Below are 19,881 nucleotides of genomic sequence, written 5' to 3'. Positions count from 1 at the left end.
AGACAATCAGATATGCAATGTAAGTTGTAAACACTGGAAATAATGAGAAAACAATCTGCCTAAATTCTTATCAAATTAGAAATAAAAATTTAGTCACCTCCAGAAATTCAGAAATAAAACTTAAATAAGAGCATAAGAACACAACAATATACATGCAGAATTTTTTTTTCAGATGAGTCTAAATCACTATCCCCTTGCTATATACTTTTTAAAGACTCTGTTCCCTTTAAGAGTGTTAAGTGTATTAGCAACTTTAGAGGATTGCACCTCACTGAAATTTTGTCAGAAGATCTTAGTCTTTTTCCTTTTTAAGTCTGCCCTACAAATCTCCTCTTTCTCTTCCTCTTACTTCCTCCCAAACCCTCAGTGACTCCGACAGCTGCAATCCCTCCCTCCCACTCCACCATTCAGTGTGGAACTGTGTTGCCATTGGAGACCTCCCCAGCTCCCAGAAGCCAGCTCTGTCCAAGAACTTAGGTGGTGGACTTAAAGTAGCAGAAAGTAGCCAATAATTAGAAAAACAGATTTTTCAGCCAAACCGAGTAACTAGAGCTTGGAATTTCATATCTGAGATATTGGTTTTGCTCATTAATTAGCACAAAAATAATGGTCTGTGGGGGAACATAGCTTTCTAAACTTTTGGCTGAGACCGTTGTAAATGAACAATATGCACAGAAGAGCGTTAATAGTTGAAGAGAAAGGCATTTTAACAAAGTTTTACAGTATGTGGCTTGGGGTCCTCAGGGCAAACATATGCATTACACATCTAACCCCACACTGAGAAAGTAATCCCTAAGGTTGGTTCCTCTGCTAGTCCTATTAAAAATTCTCCAAAATGTAAAGCCTGCCAATTTCAGACTAAGAATAAATGGCTCATGGTTCCTTTTGAGACGACATCCAAGATTCATGCTCTCAGTGTTGCACATGAAATCACCAGGGGAGGAATATCTCTGGCTGCTGGGGTACCAGAAAAGGCCAATGTGTTGGTCCAACCCCATTTACTTCAGGTAGGGCACCCAAAGGCCACTTTCTGTTGGAGATGGTAAGAGTAGGGTGTTCACATTAAAGGAAGTCAGTCACCATGTTTGCTTTTTGCATAACGTAGTCAGGGTGTGAGGCTTGGAAACCATGGTGGGGAAACTTTGAAATGCTCTGCCTTCCATGGGATGTCACCTCTCAAAGAATTTAACACTGGCATATAGTAAAAGGGGAAGACTCATAACATCGGCCATTTTTGCAGATGACTTCAACGCAGTGTTAGTGGTGTTGGTATTTGGGTGAGTGGATGGTCTGTTCTAGCCTTGAATACTTAAATTATGAAATAGTTAAATTATGTGAAAAGATGTGGGGTGGAGATATAAACAAGAAAAGGCATGGAAAAAATTTAGAATTGCTTCATATAAAATTTTTCTTCTTTGATCGCAAAAAACCACTTTGATTTTGATATAAACTTAATTTGGAATCTCAGCCCTCAAGCTGTGTGATCTCAGGTCATTCCTTTAAAGATTTCCTGAGCCTCAACTTTCCCATCTGTAAAATGGAACTAACAATCCTTGCCTAGATTATATAGAAGTGAGGACCAAGTTGGAGAGTGTTATAAATGCTATAAACACTAAATTTTATATACATTATAGTTTTTATACCATACAATATGGAAATATAAGCAAACAATTTGGGAGTTTAGATATGCAAATACTTATTGATTGAATCCTTTAAGCCTTTATTGAGGTCATCAATACCAACTCTCACTCAAATTCCCATGTGATTTCTCATTCTTGGTTGTTATGAATTCTGCAAGTTGTCAGAAATTCATGCCTGCCTTGCTGCTGAACTAAGTTTTAGTTATTACATACGGAGGGGTTCATACCTGTACCAAAGATGGTGAAACCAAATGGACAAAACAAGTCTAGTGCTTGCTTCCTAATAATTCTTTACCCCTTAACTTAAATTTATGGCCCAAAGGGTTATCTCATCTCTTAGCACTTCAAGGTCTTCTACATTCATTAATCTTCCATTCATGGAACCTAGATGTGTTTCAAAAGTTAACCCCTTGTTCATGGGGACCTTGATCTTCAAGGCTGTCTTAGGCAGTCTTTGTTACTCCTCCCAGTTCTTGGGGGATTTCTGTATGTGACCTCTAGATTATATGACCATGTTTTCCTAAGGCCTCTGTTCTCAAGGGTGAGAACATTTAGACATGTTCCCAAAGCCTCTTAGCTTTGGAATTTGACCTACAAAGAGGATTGCATGGTTTGTATTTAGCTACCCCCAGGCCTGTGTTATTACTGTGTGCAATGATATTTGAGTATGTGTACAGAGAGGACCAGCCCACATTTCTGAGAATAAACAATTGTGCACACATAGTGACTCTAGACAATTTCTTTAGAATGCTGTTTGAGAGGCCATGGCTTTACAAATACTTTCTGGTATTTTTGCTGACTCTGAATTGGTCATTGAAAGTGTCATTTCATGATGACCCTGTTCTGATTCAAGCTCCGTACAATATGACAGTGTCTCTTTATTTCTGAGCCCAGCCTATTTTCCACCTTTGCCCCCTTATATGTGGGGCAAAGGAAAGTGTAATTCAGTTGTGTATCATATGATGACAACTTTGACTTTATGTCCTTGGAATTTTGCCTGGCATGTGGATGAGGGCTGACATTGGGTGACATGCACACTCAACTCTCTGCAATAAGAAGGGAGGCAGGACAGATCTGTTTGCCATAAAAGCACTTAGTTTTTCCAGCAAACTTCCTGGTAGAGTATTGTTCTAAGTAACTAAGGATCTAATTCTCAACAATTAAATCTGCTGTCACATTTCATCTATAATGGAATTTCAAGACCAGACTAATAACTATTAATGTCTTAATTTCCCCAGCAGTGGCAAGGCTGAGAGAATAAAATGGGTATTCTGCTGTTGTATTAGTGGTATTAGTCATTAAGAAACATGAATTTCAAGTGTGTTTGCCTGCAGGGCTGTAAGTCCAAGTGACTGTGATAAGAATAAAGGAAGCAGACATTTTTGGTGAATGTCATATCAGAACTGAATGAAAATAGCTGGAGATCTGTGCATGTGGGTTAAAGGAATAAAACAAACAGAAAATGGGATCTATGTCACACTGGAACTCCTTTCCCTAATGTAGCCCACATATTCTGAATTTTTTTGGAAAGAGAAAACACAGGAGATGGTACAGTAATACCATTAATTGTTGTAACATGTGGAAAGACAAGTAGATATGATAATGTCATGGTGGAATGAAGGCAGGAAGACCACTGTGGCTGGAGTGCAGAGTGTATGTTCTTCATTTGTGTTTGAAGAAAGCTTATGGATAAAAAGAAAGACAATGGCACAGGATGAGACTGGACAAAGAAAACTAAAATGTAGACATACAGATAAAGACCTTTATTCTTGGCCTATGACAAATAGAATGTAAGGCAAAGGAGACTGGTGCAGTTTTATGGGTATATTCAATAACAATATGATGCAATAGACATTTGACATAGCTGCAATCTTTCCCTTCTGTTCCAAATTGCAAACAAGCTAGTCTGAGGGGAATACTATTGTGAGAAACAGATAAAAAGGTTTAGTCACTATTACTTGAGAAGGGTTAAAAGCATGACAATATATCCATGCAGTAGTTTTCCAGTTTGGCCTTAAAACAAAACAAAACAAAACAAAAAACCAACAGAACAGGTTTCTGGATATCACCCTATGAGATTTCTTATTTGATGGGTCTGAGATGAGGCCAAGTCATTTTCTTGAGCTTTTTAGGTGATTATATTAATGAATAATCTTTGGGAACAATTTGCAATTAACTTCTCTTAAACTAGGATTCAAGACATCTGGTTTCAAAATTTTGAAGTAAAGATCCAACTCCCCTTAAGAATCTCTCAACACCACGCAAAACATAACAACAACAAAAGAAATACACAGTCTATCTTTGAGAAAACTAAGAGATATCTGAAATCTGGAACAGAGTGTTTTAAAAATGGATGATCTGAGAATGAGATGAAACCTTTGGGAATTAAAAATATAATAGCTTAAATTTTTAAGTCACTAAACTGTTTGGATAATAATGTTATCCAGAAATAGAACAAAACAAATAGATGGACAAAAAGAGACTGAGGATAAGAAAATTAGAGGATAAATCTGGTAGAAATTATAAAAAATGAACAGGAAACCGTGAAAGGAAAAAATTATCAAAGAAAGAAAATAAGGGAACCAAAGGGTAGATACTTTTGAATTAAAAGGGCCTACTGATTACTCATACCAAGACATGTTCACGATAAATACAAGTTTTAAAATTTTTTCCAAAGAATAGAAAATAAAAAAGATTCACACATAAAATGGATCGGGTATCATGATGCTGTGAGAATGGTAGTCGACTTCCCAATAGCTTTGTTGGAAGACAGGAAAATGGTGCCTTCAAAATTTTGAAGTTATCTTCAATCTATAATTTTCTGCTCATAAAAATTACAAATCTAATGTGACGGTAGACTCAGTGTATTTTCAGACATGCAAAATCTCAAACATTTTCACTCCAATGTACTCTTTCTCAGTAAGGTGCTGGAGGAGGTATTCGACTGAAACAAGAGTAAATCAAGGAAGACAAAGATACCAGAACTAGGATTCAATACACTAGAAGGAAAGGAAATTTGCAAAAGGAAATTCCAAGATAACAAAGGTGAAAGTCTAGAGAACAATGTATGTAGACTGAGGCAGGTAGATAGAAAATCCAAGCAGGATTATATATATTAAAAGGGAGTGGTAAATTATCTAATGAAGTTAATCTTGTGCAGAATTGATTAAGGAGCATATTTCAAAGATTTTAGTAAGGGAAAAGGGAGATTTGACTAGAGATTTGAATAAACAAATTGAATTTTTAAAAAATGATGGAATTTTTAACTCCAGGGAAAACAAAGAGCTATACAATAAAGGATGTGTAGCCATAGTATATCACTTGACTGAGCACTGGTGAAATATTCACATTATCTAATGATGAAAATACTGTCATATAGCTTTCTGGGGGAGGAGTACAAGGAGTATAAGAGAGCTGAAATTCTTATTTATTAAAATAGGAATAAAAAGAAATCTAAATGTATGACTCATGATATGGGAGTAAATAAATATGATTTTTGAAAAATAGGGATACATATTAAAGAAATAATTTTAAAAAGTTAAAAGTGATTACCATTAGCTAAGAGATAAGGAAACAAAGGAAGTAGAGGAGACTGAGTGTTTTATTTCCAAAGCCTATTAGCGCAATTTGATATTTTAAATTATACATATGTTCCTTTCATAAAATTATAATTAATTTAAAAATCAAATATCAATTCAAGTTGAAAAAGAATTAAGAAGAAATCACGGCCATTCAACATTTCCAACCTGCTGACCAGAGTGGGTATGGGTTAGATGTTGACGTGGAAGTTCTCCTGCTCTCCTTTCCTCTTTCTACATATCCTTCCAAGGACTCAAGGCCCCAGCCTTACCCCAGGCCTGCATTTCCCAAAGGAAAGCTGTTTGCTAAACTGATTCACTCCACAGCCTAGGGCACATTCAGCTTTGGAACCATCATCTTCTTAAAAGGTAGGTCTTTGAGATTCAATTCTAAGAGTCTGATTCAAGAGGTCTGGGAGGTGCTGATGAGTTGATTTTTAACAAGTATGTGAGATAAATTTGATGCAGGCAACTTAGGGACCTAGTTAATGAAAACTTGCATAAAGGTACTGGGATTGAAAATGTTAATGCTTCCCAGAAATACATATTCACTCATTCATTTGTCCCATATTTATTTGAGTTCATTTTAGTTTCAAGACAACATACCAGGACTTGTTGAGAAGATGATGTATACTCAAGAAATTCATAATTTAGTCATTTGTTATAGAAATAAGGCAGAGCCTGTATCACATGACTGAATCATAGCAGAAAATCCTAGTATGGAAGAAATACAGGAGCAGAGAGAAACTTCCACCTAATAAACTTCTTAAGCCCAAAGTCAGCTTTGAAATTAGTCACAGCATTCTTCATCATAAATGGGAACCCAAAATCTACCACTTATTAGTATGTTACAAACCTTATGAGCATTGGACATCTGGATTCAGTTAGCAACTGATCCTGCAAGCTTAAATTGTTTGAAGCATATAAAATGTACAGTGTCAGGTACATAGTAAGTCCTCAATAAAGGTTGACTCTTGTACTTTTATGCTATACTTTCCACTTGCAAGTGATTCTGTTTGCAACTTGACTGGCAACACACTTGTGTTAGTCAAAAGCACAGGTTTGTATTGAAATCCTCAGTCAACTCTTATTTGAGGTACTTGTGTTCATTACATTGGCAGGTTATTTGACCTTGCTGAGAAACAGATTTTTCATGTTTAATATGGAGATAATCATGTCATTTTGTGAATTTATTGAGATAATATATTTAAAGTGCCTAACATGCATACACTTAAGAAATGTCAGGACTAATTATTCCATGTATTCTTTCACTCAGAATACATGTACTGTGACAGAAGTTTAGGTGAATGTGCAAAAAAGCACAGACTTTAAAAAGAAATATTAACAGTACATCAATACATCTCAGAAATTCAGAGTCCTGCAAAAGGAGATCCAAATCATGGTGAAAAGCAGAATTTGGTGTTAAGAATTCAGGTTCAAGATAGGATGTCATAGAGTCATTCTCTCTTTGTGCAATGGTGGCCTCCCATTTATCCTTCATAGAAGGAGTCATCCGTTTTGGATATCCAGGTCTAGACTCTGTTGCATTCAGCTTTATTATTAGGCTACACCCTGTTAAGAATATGATTGAAAGGATTTTACAGCACAATCATTTTATATTTAAGTTGAAAATTTGAAAACGGATAACATTTGCTAACTGCATTCTGGGATAACATAAAAGATGGTGAAATAGGAAATGACAGGAAAATTGGGAGTGAGCAGCCACAAAAGGAAAGCTAGTTGACATCACTGTACCTGAAAGGGGAAGCAGGTGTGGTGGGTTGGCCCACACAGTCTTCCCTGTGCCCAGCCTCCACAAAGAGGGAGTGGTGGGCGCCAGGGTGTCCTGTGAAGAGGGAGGGAAAAAACAGACGGGAGAGCAAGCATGGGCTGCTGCAGTGATCCTGTGCTCAAGAGCTGAGAGCATAAGAGATCACACCCCGTTCTGGGGACAGAAGAATTGTCAGGTAGCCATTCTCCCTTTCCCTATATACATGGAGACTGCGGTGGTCTGAAGGTTTGTGTCTGTCCTAGAATTCGTGTGTTGAAATCCTAACCTCCAAGGTGATGGTATTAGGAGGTGCGACCTTTTGGGAAGTGATGAGGTTATGAGATCAGAGTCCCCATATATGGCATTAGTGCCCTCCTAAGTGAGACTCAATGGAATTAGTTCATCCCTTCAGCCATGTGATAACTCAGCTATGAACCAGAAAGCAAGGATTCACCAGAGACTAAATCTGATGGTGACTTGATCTTGGACTTCCCAGTCTCTAGAAGTGTGAGAAACAAATTTCTTTTGTTTATAAGCCACACAGTTTATGGTCTTTTGTTATAGCATCCTGAGTGGACTAAGACAGAGATGCATGCTCCTAACATGGACTCAGGTTTTGGCTGTGGTTGTCTGGTACTTGGGAAATGGGTTTGGCTCTGGAAATCTCCAAGAGGGTCAGGGTTGGGTCAGATGAGAGAAGGGATCTGGCTGCTTCAGGCTCACTCCAACTTTCATAGGAAGGCAGGCAAAGGAAATCTTCCAGTTGCCTTTGTGGTCAGTTGAGTCCAACATTATATATATGGTATCACAGGAGTTGTTCAATCCATCTTACCAAGGAATGAAAGGAAGGAGAAATTCAAAGCCAAACCCAGTTCCCTAAACTATCACGTAAGAACTATTACAGTACCAGTCTCATAGGAATTAATGAATTAGTGAATACAAACAAATAAATTAATCTCTTTGAAGTTTGTGAAACAATTATCTGGCACGGAGTGAATGCTAAATAAATGTTAGCTGTTGTTATTTTAAACTTTTGAATATGGCATTTAAATGTAATATTCACCCATAATATCACAGTTATACATTTTCCCCAGATATTATTCTTAAAAATGTTAAGGTTATAAAGCAATAGGTCAAAGTAATAAATTTCCTAGTAAAAAAATGTATATAAATTAATGAGCAAACTTGTATATAATTTAGGGAGCACACCTAAGGCTGCTACATTTCTAGGTTTGACATACATGAAAGAGACCAGTTTTAAAATGATCTCCAGTTCCTGGTTATCAGAGAAAATACAATTCTACAATTTAATCATCTCTTTTATCCCCACCACAGAGTATAATAATAGACAGGAAGTCATTTTCTGCACTTTTTGTTCAATTTCTAGAGTGGTATCTGACTCTCCCATTGGGTGGATTCCAAGGTCTAGGCTTGGGTCACAGGTCCAAGCCAAGTTCTCTAATCCAGTGTTTGCCATAACAAGACTGATGGTTTGATGCTCGGAAAGAAAATGAATGTGTTTGCATTTCTTTCAATGGAGACAGAGAATTTGGCCACTCAGGTGGAAAGAAACAGAGTGCACAGAGGCTGAGGAATTACAAACTATGAGGCATATTTGGGAATTGGAGTGAAGTCTGGTGTGACTAGAACAAATGGAAGATACAGCCAAGTTCATCTCTAAAAGGATTTCTGACTCCTTATGTGATGTGAGGAACACAAAGGAGAAGAGAACAAGTTCCCTTCAAGATAATTATTCCAGGATGTGCTTGGAATACAGTCATCCAGGATAGGGAAGTGGGGTAGCTGAGTGACCTGACCACATGACCATGAACTCCATTGATCCTGAGAGGAAACAAGTGGACTGGGAGGAATTCAATCAATGGAAACCCCAAGCAACTGGGTGGAAGGGACTCAAAGTTTCCTGGAATGAGTCCTTGCCACTTTCTTTGAGAAGACGGTTGGGGTCAGTTTCCTGATCAGTGTTGAAACAGGCTTTGGAGGGAAAAGATATATTTTGCTGTATGTACAAATACTTGGCCCATAGCTGTTTACCTTCTGGGCGCAGCTAATGCACTTTAAGAGATTTAGCTCCTGGACCTGGCTGGCTTCACACCCAGGCCTGTCAGGAAGATTCCCCTGCTGCTCTTGAAAATACTCTCTGGTCTGACCCCTGATACTTGAAAGTACATAACTACAGATGCATTTATTAGTTTCTTTGTCTTAAAGGGCTGTTCTAATATAAAACTTAAATATGATAAATACCTGCTCCCTGTACCCCCCCCCACCTCCCCTCAAGTATCTGTTGATTTAATGGAACAAGAGCTGGTTTTGGAATCAAACTGATCTGGGTTTGAAACCCAGTCGCATCATTCACTGGTCCTTTGTCCAGTTCTTAACCTCTCTGAGACTCGGTTTCTTATCTACAAAATGGGAATAGTAATACCTACTTGAGGTTTTTATTTATTTATTTTTTGGTGAAGATTAGGTATTCCTGTGTAACACAAGAAGCACCTAGCAGGTTGCCTGGCATGCAATAACCACTCAATAAATATCATAACTAATGAAAGCCTTGAGGTCAGGTGAAGAATTTTATGGTATGCACATTTCATAACCCCCTCACTGATTTTTTTTTCAAGAACATTAAACTCTAGGGGTCCATAATTTTTCTTTGGAACCATTAGGTAAAACAATCTCCTGAACTGTTTCCCAGACTGGCATGGGGCCTTGGCCTGTAACCATTGCTTTTCCTTAATAACCTTCTGATCCCTGGGCTCAGCCTGTGAAAAGTCAGACAGAGAATAGAGCATAGATCCTGGGGATAATGGGGAGAAAGAAAATGTCACTGTGCCTCCCTGGCTTCTCCCCCGACTGCCGGCTGCCCAGCCCATGCCTGTCCTCCCCCCAACACTTTTATTTAGAAACCCTGTTCATTGTCTTCTTGTTTCCCATCATTTCTGGTTTTCACCACTCTGCTGTTGACAAGAACATCTGAATGATTATTTGGATGTTAATGATCCCCAGAACCCTAGTAGATAGTAATTAAATATTGTTAATTGCAGGGCTGTGTGGCCCTCTCAGAGCCTGGTGGAGAGATCTGGCAACAATACCGCCCCAACATTCTCACACCTGTCTCGGCCCCTAGATTTTGGGGCTTTATCTGTCCTGGGTTAGAAATTTTAGGTCATTATACTCCTGGAGTAAGTTTTGGGAGTTCTTATAGTAAGAATTGGTTTGCTTGAGGGGAAAGGTGGCCATGATCAGAAATGCTTTTATTAAAGGGATTGCTAAGGAGGTGGAGCACCCTTAGGGAGGCTGGGTTGGTTGTATATCTTTCAGAAATCATTTAATCCCCTAGACCAGCTCCAAATTTCTCTTCTCTGTTTTCTGCGAAACTTTCCAAAGATATATTCATGTCAGCCCACCTTCATGGTATATTTTATGGCTATGTTTTACAAAATGCGTTCATAGAATTGTGGAAATAGCATGGGTTTGGACTCAGATCTCAGTTTAAATCCTATGTTTGCCCTGAGTAGTTACATGAATTTGGACATATTATCTAATATTTCTGAGATTTTTTTCTTTTTTTCTTTTTCTTTTTTTTTAACGAATCCACTTGATCTAAATTTTTTTCAAATTGATATGCTAATGCTTGGTTAAACTATTAAATCAGCTAATAAAGATAAGGCACCTAAAAAGGTGATAAATACTAGCTCCTTGTTGTCTTCTTTTCCTTAATCATTTCCTTCATGAATTCATCCTCGCTTAAAACACACACACACACACACACACACACACACACACACACACACACACTTAAACATGAGGCAAATAAATGAAGTATCGCAGAGAACCAAGAATTCCTTCTGAAAGTTATTTTCTTCCTGGCAAAGGGCAAATGGTGCCGCAAAGTATCTTCTATTGGAAGAAGGGGCATTTGATTCCCATCCTTTCTGGTTTTCATCATGTTGCAAATCCAGTGTTGGCACAAATGAATGCAATGGCCAACAGGGACAGAAAAGACTACTGCAATAAATAAGTACATTATGTACTTTAAAAGCTGGATTTTGATCCCTGGGGATGTTGTCTAGAGGTCAGAGAGGCCCTCTTGCAAAAGTCGCCTTCGCTAGGTTTGGGGATACTCAGAGGTTGCTCCCTGGAGAACACGAATGCAGGATCCAGAATGATCACTAACTGATGACTGTGACTGGGAGCCACCTGAGGGGACAATCCCCTTCTCCATTCAGGTCTAGGAGGAAATGGTGTGGAGCCCTGTTATTTCAGTCTCCAAAAGTCTCACCCACCAGAATTCCCAGGCACATGCAAAGTTTGTTACTGAAGGGTTAGGACAATTTCTGAGTGAGAGTACAGTATAGGAGAAACAAAGATTACAAGTCCAGCCAACTCAATTTTCTCTTCTGTCTCAAAGGAAAGACTCCCTAAACCTTAGGTCTTCACAAAGAGGTGGCCCTTTGTGGAGACTCTCTACATTCCCAGCTAGGCACTCTCGCCTTAATGTTTGTGCTCACACTCCATGTATCCCCCTTTAAAGTCTCTCACTCTAGGCCGGGCGCGGTGGCTCACGCCTGTAATCCTAGCACTCTGGGAGGCCGAGGCGGGCGGATTGCTCGAGGTCAGGAGTTCAAAACCAGCCTGAGCAAGAGCGAGACTCCGTCTCTACTATAAATAGAAAGAAATTAATTGGCCAACTAAAAATATATATAAAGAATTAGCGGGGCTCGGTGGCGCATGGCTGTAGTCCCAGCTACTCGGAAGGCAGAGGCAGTAGGATTGCTTGAGCCCAGGAGTTTGAGGTTGCTGTGAGCTAGGCTGACACCACGGCACTCATTCTAGCTAGGGCAACAAAGCGAGACTCTGTCTCAAAAAAAATAAAAAAAAATAACGTCTCTCACTCTGACAATGATAAAGACTCTCTAGGAACATTGCAACTCCTTCCTTAGTACAGAGTCTTGCTCCTTTCTGAATATGACAATACTGAGTAGCACCCTGCACTTTAGCCAGGAGGGTATTACTTCTCGTTGTCTCTCAAAGTGGGGGAAGGACAGAGAAGAAGGATGGCCTTTTGTCCCATGAGCAATGGTAAACATAGATGGAAATCTGAGTCTTTTTTCAAACTTTCCAATGCTGGTTCCTTTACTAGTTGAGCTACCAAATAAACACTTTCTCAAAGGTAAGTATATATATATTTTTTTCTTGAAGACAAGACCATTTAACCATGTCAATGAAAGAATATTTTTCTCTTACCAAGGCACAGGTCTTGTTCTTCAAAACAATGATCTTCATTTTTTGCCTAGAGGGGTCTTTGCTTTGTTCCTGCTGACCTGAAGTGGCCTGGAATTATAAAATAGAGTTTAATGGCTACTATCCATGTTAATCAAGGTTTAGAGTCAGCTTCCACTAAATTGTTTTGAAGAAGACGTGTCCTGCGGTATTGATTCCCACTCTGCCCTTGGTTTCCAATACAATGTTAACCTTTGCATTTGGTATATTATCTCTTAGACAAAAAAGGGATCCATTCCAAGGGCTCAGTGTAGATCAGAAAGGGATGTGGATTTGTTTGTCAAAAAAGATCAGCACACGATCCAGAGCCCAGGCTATCTAAATATGTTACCGGACTATTATATTACATTTGTCCTATTCAAGAAAAATCATCAAGTTGATTTTGGCCATTGATCTAAAGGAAACTTATTCTATAGAATCTAAGATATGGTAGCACTTTTGATAGGATAAATCTTTGTGATTGAATCTCATTGCATCCCTAAACATATACAAATGATATTAAAGTGAGAATTCTTATTCCCAGCTAAGTTCGGAGTTGCAGAACTAAAATATGACACTAGCTGATTTCAATTAAGGGTTTTACCAATATCTTAGATAGAATTGACAGTTAATAAAACACCTTGATTGTACTTATGCTTTTATATTTTTTCTATGTGTTCACATACATTTAAGCACTAGCCTAACTATATGAAGAGGCCATGTAATATAGCAGATAAGCACCTGAATTTGGGGTTGGCCAGACCTGTTCCAATCCTAATCTTGTCATTTACTTGTTACACTGGGAAGTTTATACTTCAAGCCTAGGCTTTTTTTCCCCCTGCATATCAACAATGATGATAATAATATTAAAATATTTTAGAAGGATTTAATAAAATAATGTATACAGAGTACTCAGCACAGTGAGTGTCAAGCTATGCCTGCAATAAGTGGCAAATACACTTATATTTTTAGTATAATAATATATAGTTAATTCTATAAGGTAGGTTAAGTCATTCACAAAGAACATATTTAATATCTTGAATTTAAAGAAAAACTCTTTAGTTCTTAAGGAGAGATTTCTGATTCTACTGATAATTACATTTCAGATCATGATCCCCTAAATGAGGAGGCTAAGAAATAGATCTCTCATTGATAATTAAGCCTAAATAGTTATTGCCTACTTTTGGCCATTTATCTAAAAGCAATCTCTAAAGTTTTATAGAATATTTAGCATAGGGCAGTAATGTAGGGAGACAATTTTCCATTGGGTCCCTTGTATTTCTGCACTGAGTCACCGATTGCCTTTCTTCTAAACTATCTTTTCAAAGATATTTTGTTCATTGAACAGCCTTGGAATATAGAGATAGTATCTCTATCTTTTTGAGTGAAGGGCATGTTTCCTTATAGTCCAGTATAATAAAGATGATGTTCCCTCCAGAGCAAAGGGCAGGCATGCCTATTACCCATTATGAAAGGTGTGTCTTCTCTAAGTTCAGGATTTCTCTTCCATAACACAACACAGTGGGCCCATCTGTGTCACTTCTGTGATACTTGGGGGAAAGTGAAACGGTTGCAAGCAGGTTGTTCTTACTGCTTGCCATGATACAAATGATAAATTCCTTTGTCTCTGACCCTGGTGTCTTGTGTCTTCTGCCAACATCCATGAAAGCTAATTTATTAGCTGGCAAGTAGAGTAAAATCTCAGACCCTTCACATGATTTGACAAATAATAATGAAGCAACTATACCTTCTTCCAAGGTGAACATTTAAATACTTTATCCTTTATACAAAATACTTTAGATAGATTATTCTATATTTTTTTCAATATTAAAATGTCATTTTAATGTGCCTAAGAGTGACACAAATGCATGAGATGCATGAAAGTAATGGAAGACTTAATTGGGCAGGATTCTTCCATTGCCTAAGTGAGGGCCTGTGTAGCTGTTATTCTCCAGGGAAAATGAATCAAGGCTGAACTCACCTTTGTAGGCCACAGGGACTCAAATCTGCAAATTATAGCATTAGGATTTCAAATGTGACTTGAGTGACCTGTAAGAATTCATGGAATTTCCAAATGTATATTTCTTATTAACAGGGCATAGATAATACACTTGGAGAATGTGGCAACACATGACTTATCTTGAGACCAAGCAAGTCTTTTGCTAATGAAGGAAGAGAAGAATCTGTGGCTCAAGATCAACACAGGGGCCTGAAATATGGGAACTGGTAATAATGTTGCAGTGAAGAACACATTCCTAAGGAAATATTAATAGGAGCAGGGGACAGCAATAGAATTATGAGATTTAATTTACAAAATGATCCCTGGTAATGTAGACTGCCAAAAAAATTGGCTTACACCCTATACTGTGTATAACTTTTGGCAGTAGTTTTGTGCCATGCTTTTAGAACAATTAGGCCTGTATTTCTCTGAGCATGCAAATATCTTTTCATCATTAACAGTCACAATATATTCTATGTATAGAGGCCAGTACTTGCACATATTTTGACTATCAACAATATTTCCATTTGATTGTACATAGTTTTTTTGTTAGTTTCAGATAGTATAGACAGCTTGAAGCATCTGTGACTTACTAAAGTAATTGTTGAAGTAGACGTATAAAAGGCTGTACAACTTGATAAAGAAAAATGATGAACAAAGAGATCAAACATGAGTAAGAAGTTTCATATTGAGGAAAACTTGCCCTGAAAATAAAAAACAATATTTTCTTGGGTTCTAGGTCATTTATACTTGGTTTTGCAATATGGCTATATTTTTATAATGTTATCCATTAGAATCACTCTGAAGGATTGTTCATAATAATCTGAAGATTCTCTCTCTGTCCTTCAAAAATCCTCACCTCCTCAGTAAAAGTTGCTTCAGTTAAAGCCAAATAAAGGATTCTAATTAGGGCTCTTGGGAGACTGCAAAGCAATTGTCTGAGACTATTACTCAACTTCATGAGCTCATTAATAGGCATCTCTCTGTCTGCATAATCAGAGAAAGAGCAGCAAGTTCATTTGGACCAAGCAGGCATGGGCCTGAGAGAATTCCTATTTGATAACAGAACATTACCTATTATTTTAGTTACGAATGTTTGGGCTCAAGCAACAAACAAACTCTGGGTAACTTCAAGAGGAAAAACAAAAAAAAGAATTTATTGAATGCTATAGAACTGTGAGATGGAAGAAAAAACCCACGACTAAGAACAGTCCTTGGAAAGGAGAAGCAGCAAGGAAGCCCTTAGTATCTAGTGGTGTAAATGGCCCTATGAACAAATTTCAATAACCCTTATATATTTTTTTATAACCTTTTCCCTTAACTACTTGGATTTTTTGAGTTGTTTCCAAGAAATGGCAGAATTTTTGCAAGGCTTGGGAGACAAGACTCTCAAGTCCCCTGAATAAGCCTCTTTTTTTTTTTTTTTTTTTTTTTTGAGACAGAGTCTCGCTTTCTTGCCCAGGCTAGAGTGAGTGCCGTGGCGTCAGCCTAGCTCACAGCAACCTCAAACTCCTGGGCTCAAGTGATCCTCCTGCCTCAGCCTCCCGAGTAGCTGGGACTACAGGCATGAGCCACCATGCCCGGCTGATTTTTATATATATATATATATTAGTTGGCCAATTAATTTCTTTCTATTTTTTTATGGTAGAGACGGGGTCTCGCTCAGGCTGGTTTTGAACTCCTGACCTTGAGCAATCCGCCCGCCTCGGCCTCCCAGAGTGCTAGGATTACAGGCGTGAGCCACCGCGCCCGGCCTTGAATAAGCTTCTTGATGCCAAGACTCACCATTCTCCACAGTCTGCCCCCAATGCACACAGCCCCTTGTTATACCACGGCCTACCCCAATACTTGTGGCCCCTCTTTTAAAAGCCGATGGTCTCTATTAGCTGAAGAGATGGATTTGAGGCTGATTCTGCTTCCCCATTCTCCTGGAAATTGTATTTTGGATGAAAAATTCCTTTCTTCCTCAATGATCCCCATTGTCTCAATAATGGCTATCAATAAGGCAAGTAACCAGACGTAGGCTGAAACCCCCTTGTGATTTTGATAACAGTGGAAGAATTTATAGACAATCTCTCTCTTTTTTTTTTTTTTTTTTTTGAGACAGAGTCTTGCTTTGTTGCCCAGGCTAGAGTGAGTGCCGGTGCATCAGCCTAGCTCACAGCAACCTCAATCTCCTGGGTTCAAGCAATCCTTCTGCCTCAGCCTCCCGAGTAGCTGGGACTACAGGCATGTGCCACCATGCCCGGCTAATTTTTGCTACATATATTAGTTGGCCAATTAATTTATTTCTATTTGTAGTAGAGACCGGGTCTCACTCTTGCTCAGCCTGGTTTCGAACTCCTGAGCTCAAACAATCCGCCTGCCTCGGCCTCCCAGAGTGCTAGGATTACAGGCGTGAGCCACCGTGCCCGGCCTATAGACAATCTCTTCGAGGTTAGGATGACAAGATACCAGAGTGAAAGAACTCTAGCCATTTTGAATGCTTGTGACACTCTGCCCAAGATTCAAATTTTAAGAAGAGAGAAAGGGATTGGTTTAGTTTGGATCAAACACATACTTTTTTGGCAGACAGGACAAGACAATTTAAGTAAGAGTCACACTAAGCTATGTCCAATGGAAGATTAGTTCCCCAAGGATTATCAGTGAGATGGTACCAATGGCATGGGAAAGGGATGCTGGGAAGGGGAAAAAAGCAGATATGCATTATATCTAGAAAGATATTAAACCACTGTGCCATACATTTTGAATCATCTGATAGGTCTAACACTGTTTTTTTCCAGGACATCTGGGGAAAACATCAAGGTCCATGTGGCTTAAGATATAAAGAAAGCCCTTGCAAGTACCACAGTGATTACAGATCTGGCCCAAACCTTTGAATCTTCTATTTGTTCTGTTTCTCAGAATTCTACATTCCTTAAACAATAAGGAAAGCAGAATGGACTTGTGTCCTTTTAGCAGCTTGCCTTCTTGAAAGAAGGTCAGGTAATCATGGGTTGGACAGCTTCAGACTAACAGCTATGACTTTCAGAAACCACTTTATAAAATTCCAATGGGGGTGTTTTTAAAAAGATGAGTTATAGACTTTTACAACATAGATATATGTTTTTTACTTATGAGGTACAATGTGAATTACTTAAGAGGTACAATGTTTTGATATATGTATATTTTGTGGAATGATTATAGCAAGCTAATTAGTATGTCTATCACCCCGGGATACTTAATCATTTTTTGTTGTTAGCACATGTAAAATCTATTCTTGAACCTTAGGTGTGAAACTATTAGAATTCTAGAGGAAAATGTTGGAAATACTATTCTAGACTTTGGCCTAGGCAAAGAATTTACAAAGAAGACCCCAAAGGGAATCACAACAGCAACAAAAATAAACAAATGGGACCTGATCAAATTAAAAAGCTTCTGCACAGCCAAAGAAACTGTCAAGAGAGCAAATAGACAACCCACAGAATGGGAGAAAATTTTTGCAAGCTACACATCTGATAAAGGGCTGATAACTAGAATGTATTTAGAACTCAGGAAAATCACCAAGAAAAAATCAAACAACTCTGTCAAAAAATGGGCAAAGGACATGAACAGAAACTTCTTAAAAGAAGACAGAATAATGACCAACAAACATGAAAAAATGCTCAACATCTCTAATCATCAGGGAAATGCAAATCAAAATCACAATGAGATATCACTTAACTCCAGTGAGAATGGCCTTTATCAAAAAGTCCCCAAACAATAAATGCTGGCGTGGATGCAGACAGAGAGGAATATCTTATACTGCTGGTGGGACTGCAAACTAGTTCAACCTCTGTGGAAAGCAATATGGAGATACCTCAAAGCGATACAAGGAGATCTACCATTTGATCTAGCAATTCCACTACTGGGCATCTATCCAAAAGATCAAAAGTCACTTTATGAAAAAGATACCTGCACTTGAATGTTTATAGCAGCACAATTCACAATTGCAAAGCTGTGGAAACAACCCAAGTGCCCATCAATTCATGACTGGATTAATAAAATGTGGTATATGTATACCATGGAATACTACTCAGCTTTAAGAAACAATGGTGATATAGCACCTCTTGTATATTCCTGGATACAGCTGGAACCCATTCTACTAAGTGAAGCATCTCAAGAATGGAAAAACAAGTACCTATGTACTCACCATCAAATTGGTATTAATGGATCAACTCCTAAGTGGACATATAGGAGTAACATTTATTGGGTGTCAGGAGGGTGGGAGGGGGGGAGGAGGGGTTGGGTATATACAACCACAATGAGTAAGATGTGCAACATTTAGGGGACAGACATGCTTGAAGCTCTTACTTGAAGGAGGAGGGGGGCATGGGCAATATATGTAACCTTAACACTTGTACCCCCATAATACGCTAAAATAAAAAAAATAATAAAAAAATAAAATCTATTATTTCAGCAATTAAAAAGTATATAGTATATATTACTATTAACTATGGTCACCATGCTGTTTGATAGATCTTAAATATGTATTCCTCTTGTCTAACTGGGACTTAGTACCCTTTGGTCAACATCTCATTGCTCCCCATTCCCCCACCCCTAGCCTCTGATAACCATCATTCTATAAACTCTACTTAAATCCTTCTGTAAGTTTGACTACTTTTTTTGCTTCCATATATGAGCATATGAGTGAGATCATACAGCATTTGCCTTTCTGTGCCTGGTTTATTTCATTTAGCAAAATGTTCTCCAGGCTCATCCATGTTGTCTCAAAGAACAAGATTTCCTTCTTTTTAAAGGCTGAATAGCTTTCTATTGTGTATGTATACTACATTTTCCTTATCTATTCTTTCATTGCTGGACATAGGTTGATTCCATATCTTAATCTATCATGAATAATGCTGAAACGAACATGGGAGTGAAGATATCTCTTTGACATACAGCTTCCAATTCCTTTGGACATATACCCAGAGGTAGGATTGCTGCGTCGTATGGTAATCCTATTTTTCATTATTTGAGGAACTGCCATAGTGTTTTCCATAATAGCTGTATCAATTTTATATTCACACCAACAGGCACATCCTTGCCAACACTTGTTATCTTTTGCTTTTTCTGATAATAGTCATTCTAACAGGTATGAGATAATATCTCATTGTGGTTTTAATTTGCATATCCCTGATGATTTGTGATGTTGAGCACTTTTTTATATTTCTGTTAGCCATTTGTATATCTTCTTTTGAGATATGTTTATTCAGGTTTCTTGCTCATTTAAGAAATAAGTTTGGGCCGGGCGGGGTGGCTCACGCCTGTAATCCTAGCACTCTGGGAGGCCGAGGCGGGCGGATTGCTCGAGGTCAGGAGTTCGAAACCAGCCTGAGCAAGAGCGAGACCCCGTCTCTACTATAAATAGAAAGAAATTAATTGGCCAACTAAAAATATATATACAAAAAATTAGCCGGGCATGGTGGCGAATGCCTGTAGTCCCAGCTACTTGGGAGGCTGAGGCAGGAGGATTGCTTGAGCCCAGGAGTTTGAGGTTGCTGTGAGCTAGGCTGACGCCATGGCACTCACTCTTGCCTGGGCAACAAAGCGAGACTCTGTCTCACAAAAAAAAAAAAAAGAAGTTTGTTTTCTTGA

This window comes from Microcebus murinus, chromosome 12 (genome assembly GCF_040939455.1).
Source record: "Microcebus murinus isolate Inina chromosome 12, M.murinus_Inina_mat1.0, whole genome shotgun sequence".
In the NCBI taxonomy this organism is placed as follows: Eukaryota; Metazoa; Chordata; class Mammalia; order Primates; family Cheirogaleidae; genus Microcebus; species Microcebus murinus.
Note: the sequence above shows the minus strand (reverse complement) of the source record.